The 7,788-nt window shown below is 40.2% G+C and overlaps 1 long non-coding RNA gene across 1 annotated transcript in view; it reads left to right on the forward strand.

Moving 5' to 3' along the window:
- The window catches only part of LOC116079873, a 21,332-nt gene that overhangs the window by 11,666 nt on the left and 1,878 nt on the right, over positions 1 to 7,788 (forward strand). Inside the window, exons 2-3 of the long non-coding RNA XR_004114183.1 lie at positions 5,278 to 5,414; positions 6,220 to 6,331. This is a non-coding gene — a long non-coding RNA (uncharacterized LOC116079873). The remainder of the gene's footprint in view (positions 1 to 5,277; positions 5,415 to 6,219; positions 6,332 to 7,788) is intronic.

Genomic DNA, 7,788 nt, shown 5'->3' on the forward strand with positions numbered 1-7,788 from the left:
GTTTTAGCTCCTTTGTCAAAGATTAAGTGACCATAGGTACATGGGTTCATTTCTGGGTCTTCAATTTGTTTTTTGTTTTTAATGTAGGAGGTTACCTCTATAAACTTCCTCCCTAGGACTACTATCACTGTATCCCATGGATTTGAATATGTTGGATTTTTTTTCATTATTACTTAATTCTAGAAAAAAAATATTTCCTCTTCAATTGCCGCAATGGCACATTCCTTGTTCAGTTATGTGTTGTTTCATATTTATAAGCTTGTACAGTGTTTCTTACTGTTGATTTCAAGATTTATTCATATAGAGTACAGGGCATTGTTTCAGGCTCCCTATATTTATTGAGACTTGCTTTAGTCTGTGATGCATTTTAGAGACAGCCCAATGGAATGTTGGCAAAATGTGTATACTTCTATATTTGGGTAAAATGATTTTTAGGTATCTGTTAGATTCATTCGATCTATGATGTTATTTAATTCTAGTGTTTCTTTATTCATCTTTTGTACAGCTTATCTATTTAATTGACAATAGGGTCTTAAAACTCACCCATTGTTATGTCGGAGCTAAACTGAAATTTTAAATTGAGTAGAGTTTTCTTTATAAAACTTTCTTTATAAATCCATATTTGGTCCATATATATTTAGAATTTTTATATTTTTTAAAAATTTTCCTTGATGGATTAATCCTTTGACTAATATGAAGCAACTTCCTTTATCTCTTTTGACAAGACTGCTTTAAGCTGGGCCTAGTGGAGCACACCTTTAATTCCATCACTTGAGAGGCAGAAGCAGGCTGATCTCTGAAAGCCAGCCTGGTCTATATAATGAGGTTTTTTCCTGTTTGTTTTTTAAATATTTATTTATTTATTTTATGTATATGAGTACACACTGTAGCTGTACAGAGTAGTTGCAAGCCTTCATCTAGTTGTTGGGAATTGACTTTTTAGGACCTCTGCTCGCTCCAGTCAACCCCACTCACTCCATCCCAGCTTGCTCCGGCCCAAAGATTTATTTATTATTATAAATAAGTACACTGTAGCTGTCTTCACACACACCAGAAGAGCGAGTCAGATCTCATTACGGGTAGTTGTGAGCCACCGTGTGGTTGCTGGGATTTGAATTCAGGACCTTCGGAAGAACAGTCAGTGCTCTTAACCACTGAGCCATCTTGCCAGCCCTATGTAGTGAGTTTTAAGAGAGCCAGAGTTACATAGTGAGACCTTGTCTCTAAAACAAAACAAAACTAATTAATTTGAAGCCTATTTTTACCTTATTCTTCTTTTAAAATTTTTATTATATTTTTATTTACTTATTTTGTGTGCATGAGTATTGTAATTACATTGCATTTGTGTGTGGGCACTTGTACATGTATGGAAGTCAGAGGACAAATAGTGGGAATCCCCATTTTCCTTCCAGTATTTGTGTCCTGGGAATTGAACTCAGGTTTTCAGACTTGGCTGCAAATGCCTTTATTCACTGATTCATCTTGCCAATGAAGCTTATTTTATGAGATAATTAAATAGCACCTGTTTGTTAATTGGTTCCGTTTGCTTGGAATACACAGTTTTTCCTACTTTTACCCTAAGGTGTACTTACTGGAGGCAACAAAAGGAAATCTTCTATTTTCTAATCCAGCTTGCTAGCTCATGTCCATTGATACTCAGTTATTATTGAAAGGTAGATATTGTTTGCCTGTATTAGCCATGTTCTCTACAGTAACTAAACCAATAAGATGAGTATGTATATGTAAGAATTTATGAACTCAATTTACTTTTAAAGAGTAACAAGCAGCAGAATCCCACACTGGATCCTCCATGATGAAAGTGGTCTGATGTAGTCAGCCTGTCACCAGCTTGTCCTACTGAGGGCTCCAGGCTTGTCTCTGCTCTTGGCAGATGTGGAACTTAGCAGAAGCTGTAACTAAGTCAGCCTTCAGAGGTGGAAGTACATGCATGTGGTCAAGTTCATGTCTAGCTACCATGTTTGTTACCATGACTACATTGTTCCTGGGCCCATTAGGCATGTGAAGGCCAGCCTGGTCTACATAGTGAGTTTTAGGATAGTCTGGGAAAGAGGCTGTCTGTCTGTCCATAGAGTGGGTTATCTTATCTACTTGATTACTCTGCCTCTTCTTTTTTAAAACAAAAAGTTTAGAACTATTTTATGTTCTAGATGCGTATATGTCTGTGTGCCATATGTGTGCCTATGAGGGTCAGAAGGCATCGAAGTCTCTGGAACTGGGTATTCCCCTAGTTTTATCATTTGAAATATACTTTATTGGGGTGTGTGACATGAGAATAAACATCATTTTCTTATCGAAGTTAAAAAAAAAAAAAACAAACAGAAATAGCTGCTTTCAGGTTGAGAACCTGCTCTGTCTTTCCAGATGAAACGTGTTAACTTAACTACTGCTAAGTAGATTAATTCTGATTGCTCCCTCCCTTACTTTTGCTTCTCTCTCCTCTTGCCCTCTTGGGCTTTTCCCTTTTCCCCCCTCCTTCCTTCCCCCTCTCTCCGCATGGTCATGGCCAGCCCCTACTTCTCTACTCTCTGCCTCTACTACCCTCTTAACTCCCCTCCCCATACCCTAAATAAACTCTATTCTATACTATACCATTGTAAGTTTGGTCCCTCTGGGGGAAAGGATGCATGAGCATGGGCCTGCTGAGACATCCCCTTCCCCCACACCTCACCACATCCCCATAGAACATATCTTAATATTTCTTTATCTTTTTATAACCACATTTCCTCTGCTCTTTTGCCACTAAGGAGGATTCTGTCCCTTACTGTCTTGCCCAGTGTGCAATGTTAGATTCTACTGCTTCTTTTACAGATCAAAGATTTATAGTTTCTGGGTGCCACTGGCTTATCTGTTGTCCCTCCTTTCTATACCGTCCCATTCACCCTGCACACAAACAACTCATGCTTACATTAATACTCATGAAGTGACGTGATAACTGTCAGATAAATCTTCTCTCTTCTCCTCCTTGCTAAATTTCTGATTCTCATCATGAATTATTTGTTTGGTTTCACTAAACTGTCTGGCAGCATTCCCGTGTGTCTCAGTTTCCTTCAGATGGTTACCAACTATTTTTTCAGGCAGTTGATAGCTTTCCATTTCCTTGGAGTAAGTTGCTAGAGAATTATTGCACTTCCTTAGTATTATCAAATCCCCCTTTCTCTTTCATGTTTCTTGTGCCCTCCATTGAAATCTATACAACTTATATATGAAGTGTTCGACCTTCAGACATTAGTTTTTTAGGACGCATTAGGTTTGGTTTCAAGGAGGCATAGTTGTGTAATCTCTTTTTAGATACTTTGGCTGTGACTATTATCAGTGACTAACATAATACCGAAATGATACAGCTTACAAAGTTTTCAGGACTAGAGTGTTGTTCCATTCAGAAGCGATGATACTGTAGAACTTGGCCCAACGACCAAGTCGAGACGACTTTGTAGCACTGATTTTTACTCCAAAAGAAGCACAAAGCAAAGCAGAATCAACTTCCCCATGGGGGATGATAGGATGTCATGTGGGCTCAGGTGTCATATTCACAGCTGTTGTCTTGTGAGTGGCCAGGCTTAGGGCACTGTAGTATCTATGAGGAGTAAGGGGGAGCACCTCTCTGATGAGCAGCTTCGGGATACATATACATTTAGCACTAAGCCCCCTCTTCTTTAACACTGCATTTGTTCCAAATTGCACTTCAACTGAACTCTCTGGTTTTAAATTTTTACACACATACACACACACACACACACACACACACACACACACACACACGGCACAAAGAACAGATACAGACAGCCATTGCAGCTCTTTTGTTGACAGTTCTGGGAATTGAAATCCAAGGAAACATGCTGGAAAGAGGGATTCTTGGGAGGCCTTGCCAGTCATCATCTTTTCCCCACATCTCCAGTCATATGTTCTTTTCATGTTGTACGCATATCCACATACCCTCCTCTTAAAAGCATAGCCATCACGTTGTACCGGGGCCTACTTAGAGCACCTATCAAAGTTTTTGTTTAAAAGCCATATTTCCAAGTCTGCTGAGGCACCGGGAGTTCAGGGTTTACTCTATGAACTTCGCAGTTTGTGTGGCTAGGATTTACAGTGCTGTTCTCTTCCTGACAGCAGTGCTAGTGCTGTGGGACTGGTGTGACAACTGAGATTTGGCTACCGCTGAGCAGGCCTCAAGGCTGCCTTATATGTCAGGAGTCACACCAAGTGGCCCAATGACTTATCCTTGGCTTTCTCTTTGGGCAGAAACACAGGAGGGTTGGATGCCATGCAGGCTCAGGTGTCAAGGCTGTGGGCGTTCTGCTGAGCCCACATTCAGAAGAGGCAGGTTCAAGGCACTGTAAGTTTTTATGAGACCTATAGAGTCTGAACTCTGCTGCCAGAAAAGGAGAAAGGCCACTGAAGGCCAGGAACTTGAAGAGAATTTAAGGAACTTTAGGCACAAGAGACATACTTTCCTTTCAAGCACACAGGCCACTAGGCAGGCAGCCACTGGCTGGCACCCAGGCATGCACCAGCACACACTGGCTGCACAGTTATAGGTCCTTATGCAGAGAAGCACACAGGCTGTATGGAGGTAGATACACCTGCCTACAGACAGACATAGGCAGGCTAACACATGCAAAGGCTCTTGCCTCTGACCTCAAGGCTTGGGTATGAGCCATTTTTGCACATTTAGAACCTCTTGAAATCCAGCATAAGCAGTCTTGGCCTGTGCCAGATATCCATGTCAGTGTCATGTTTTTTGAGACACAAACTGTCCCTTATTGCCCTTTGTTCCCATAAAGGAGGAAGTGGAGTGTTTGGTAGTTGGCTTGTTCGCAAATGCAAGGCACTGTAGGAGTTTGGCTATGGACTGAGTAACTACCAAAGTAGGAGTTCAGTGTAGTGATCATGGAGCCTCAGAGATGAAGAAATGCAGAGGCTCTGGCTTTTGTAGTAGGACACTGTCACAAGTTATTTAAAATTCCTTTGAGTACAATTGTTCTTACAGGACTGATGAGCTACCTACCACACAAAGGAGACACCTAGTACAATTGTTTTTGATTTGAAAAGGTATTGTTATGGAACAATAGATATTTATAGAACCTAAATGTCCCAAGAAGGACATGTGATAAAAGACTTAGTTACCTGCCTCTGGCATGGTTGGAAGGTGGGCCTTTTGACCTTCGCACCAAAAGGAAGTTATGTCATTGAAGGCTTTCCCTTGAAGAACATACCAAGATCTACAGCCTCCTCCTTCTCTTCCCCTCCTTGCAGGCAATGTGCACTCCTCCCCATGCTACCCACCATGTTGTTCTGCTTTTCCCTGGGCCAAAAAGTAATGCAAGCAAACCACTGTGGACTAAATCTGCTGAAACTATTCAAATCAGACCATCACTCGTTGGCTTATTCAGGTATTTTGATACAGAAATAGAACAGGGAAAACAGCTGTGACCTACATGTTCTTGCTGAGACTACACTGATGGGGTGGCTCAAAGCATTTGGGATTTAAGAGAAGGATTTGGAAAGCTTTGGGGAAGCAGACTTTAAAAAGCCTAGACTATGGTAAGTAGAGGTAAGGGGGTGGTGCTTGTGAGGGCTCAGAGGACCCAAATGCCTCATTCACGCCTGTATATATTTGGGGCTTCAAAGCATCTTTTAGGTTCTTTTTTATTTATCTGTTTCTTTTAGCCTAACATATATTTTCTTTGAAATTATGCCTTATTTATTTTTTTTCAGGTGAGAACTTTTTATTATGAATATCAAATTATTTTAGTGACTTTCAGTGTTACATCACAGAAACAAGGATTTTCCTGTTTTCTAGCCCCTGAGACAGAGTTGTGTTTTACATGCGTATAAATATGTAAATACAACTTGCTGAATCCATCTAGTGTTACATGTATGTATATATGTTTTTTTATGGCTGACCCCTTGGTATTGAATAGCCAACTGGTGGCCTCATCTCTGGGGAAAGCTAATTTTCTCTCTCATAGTAGTCAGTGACTGTAGCTCTTCATCTAGAAACAGAGCCTTGTGAGATTTCCCCCAAACACATTGGCATGTCAACTGACATTGCTATTGTTCAGATATTGTCATATTTTTGAGATTTCATGGGTATAACTTCCCTCTCATGTATAGAGGACACGACCTGGGTGGGCATCCTGGTCATCTGGATCTTACAGTCTCTCCGCTCCTTCCACAATGTTCCCTGAACCTTAGGTATCGGGGCTTGTATTGTGGACGTATGGACACCTCATGGTTCGTTATTTCCTGCATTTTGACCAGTTGTAACTTTCCATCTGCTACAAAAAAGAAACTTCTTTGATGATAGGTGAGAACTACAGTTACCCCTGTGTGTCTAAAGGTATATGTTTAGAATGTAGTTAGAAATTATACTGGTTTAGAAAAGTGGTTTGCCGAGCCAGCCCTGACTGAGTGTTTCTTCTTGTCGGTTCTTCTTGAGGCAGCGGAGAAGAAGAGCATAGGTGGGGGTAAGACTCAGTCTTACGATTTTGGGGGTAAGACCTAGTCTTACGACTTCTGGGGTAAGACTCTGTTTTATGAGATATTTAGGGTTGCTGTATAATAAAAGTTTACTTATCTAAGTCTAAGTTACTATGCTATTGTAGCTGACCTGCCTTCTATGATCCTCTGAGGCCAGAAACTGCAGTTTCTGGTATTTAACACCTCTTCCTCAGGCCACAAAGGATTAAGTAAATAGCCTTTGTTCTATCTCAGCAGGAACTACTGGGCTCTAACTTTCAGCCTGCTAGTCGGAAGTCGCAGGAAAAGATACTAAGTTGTAAAAAGTTTCCTATGAAAGCTATCTAAGGGGAAAATTGAAAAGATCCTAAGTGGGGAAAGAGAAAAGAATCTACTCTATCTAGCTCCACCTCATCTCTTTGTCCCCAGTACTTATACATCTTTCAGAATACATGATCACATGTTACAAAGTTCATCACAAATTCACACCAAACATCAAATCATAAATTGAAATAGAAGTTTACAACAGTGAATGTTTACATGCATATTATTAGGAGTAATTATCTAGCTAAACATCCATCACCTGTCTCAGCCCCACAGGTTCACTGAAGGTTTAAGATAATACCTAAGTTTTAAGTGAGGTTTTGTATAGATGAACCCAGTCAATATTTTATCTTCTGTCCTAGCATCTATAATAAATCGTTACTCCCCCTTTTATGGACTTTAACAATCTCTTGGAATGTGCTCTGAGTAGGAGAAAGTCTGGTTACCATCTAAGAGCAATTAACCGCTGACACTTGGAAAACTGGCAGAGTTCTCATTGCAGTTATAACTATCAGAAAAGGAACTAATAGCAGTCCCGTTATAAAAGAGCTTAATAATCACAGATATAATTTTAGGAATTCTTATAGAATCATCAATAAGACTTAAGTCACACCTACACCTAATGTCTGGGCCACCCTCCAAGCAGAACCATTGTTCATTGAAACAGTTGGTGAATGACTTTATGGATAGAGTATCTTAATATACACACCATTTCTTAAATGAATGTAACCTGTTCTCTGTGGGCTGAGAATAAAGTAACTCACTCAAGTCAAATAGTTTTGACCATAGCAGGAAGTCTGTATCCAAAAATCGTGCCAACAATTCATTCCTTGGCGCAGCAGAACTGTCAACTCTCAGCTTAGCTACAATGGAGGTAAAATCCTTTGGTGATGGAGGGTCATTGAAGTACAGCCTTATTACAGTGAAATCCAATGTGTAAAAATTGTTCTTATTTTGGGCTTGTACCACAGTAAGAGCCAA

The sequence above is a fragment of the Mastomys coucha genome, unplaced genomic scaffold, assembly GCF_008632895.1.
Source record: "Mastomys coucha isolate ucsf_1 unplaced genomic scaffold, UCSF_Mcou_1 pScaffold6, whole genome shotgun sequence".
Lineage (NCBI taxonomy): Eukaryota > Metazoa > Chordata > Mammalia > Rodentia > Muridae > Mastomys > Mastomys coucha.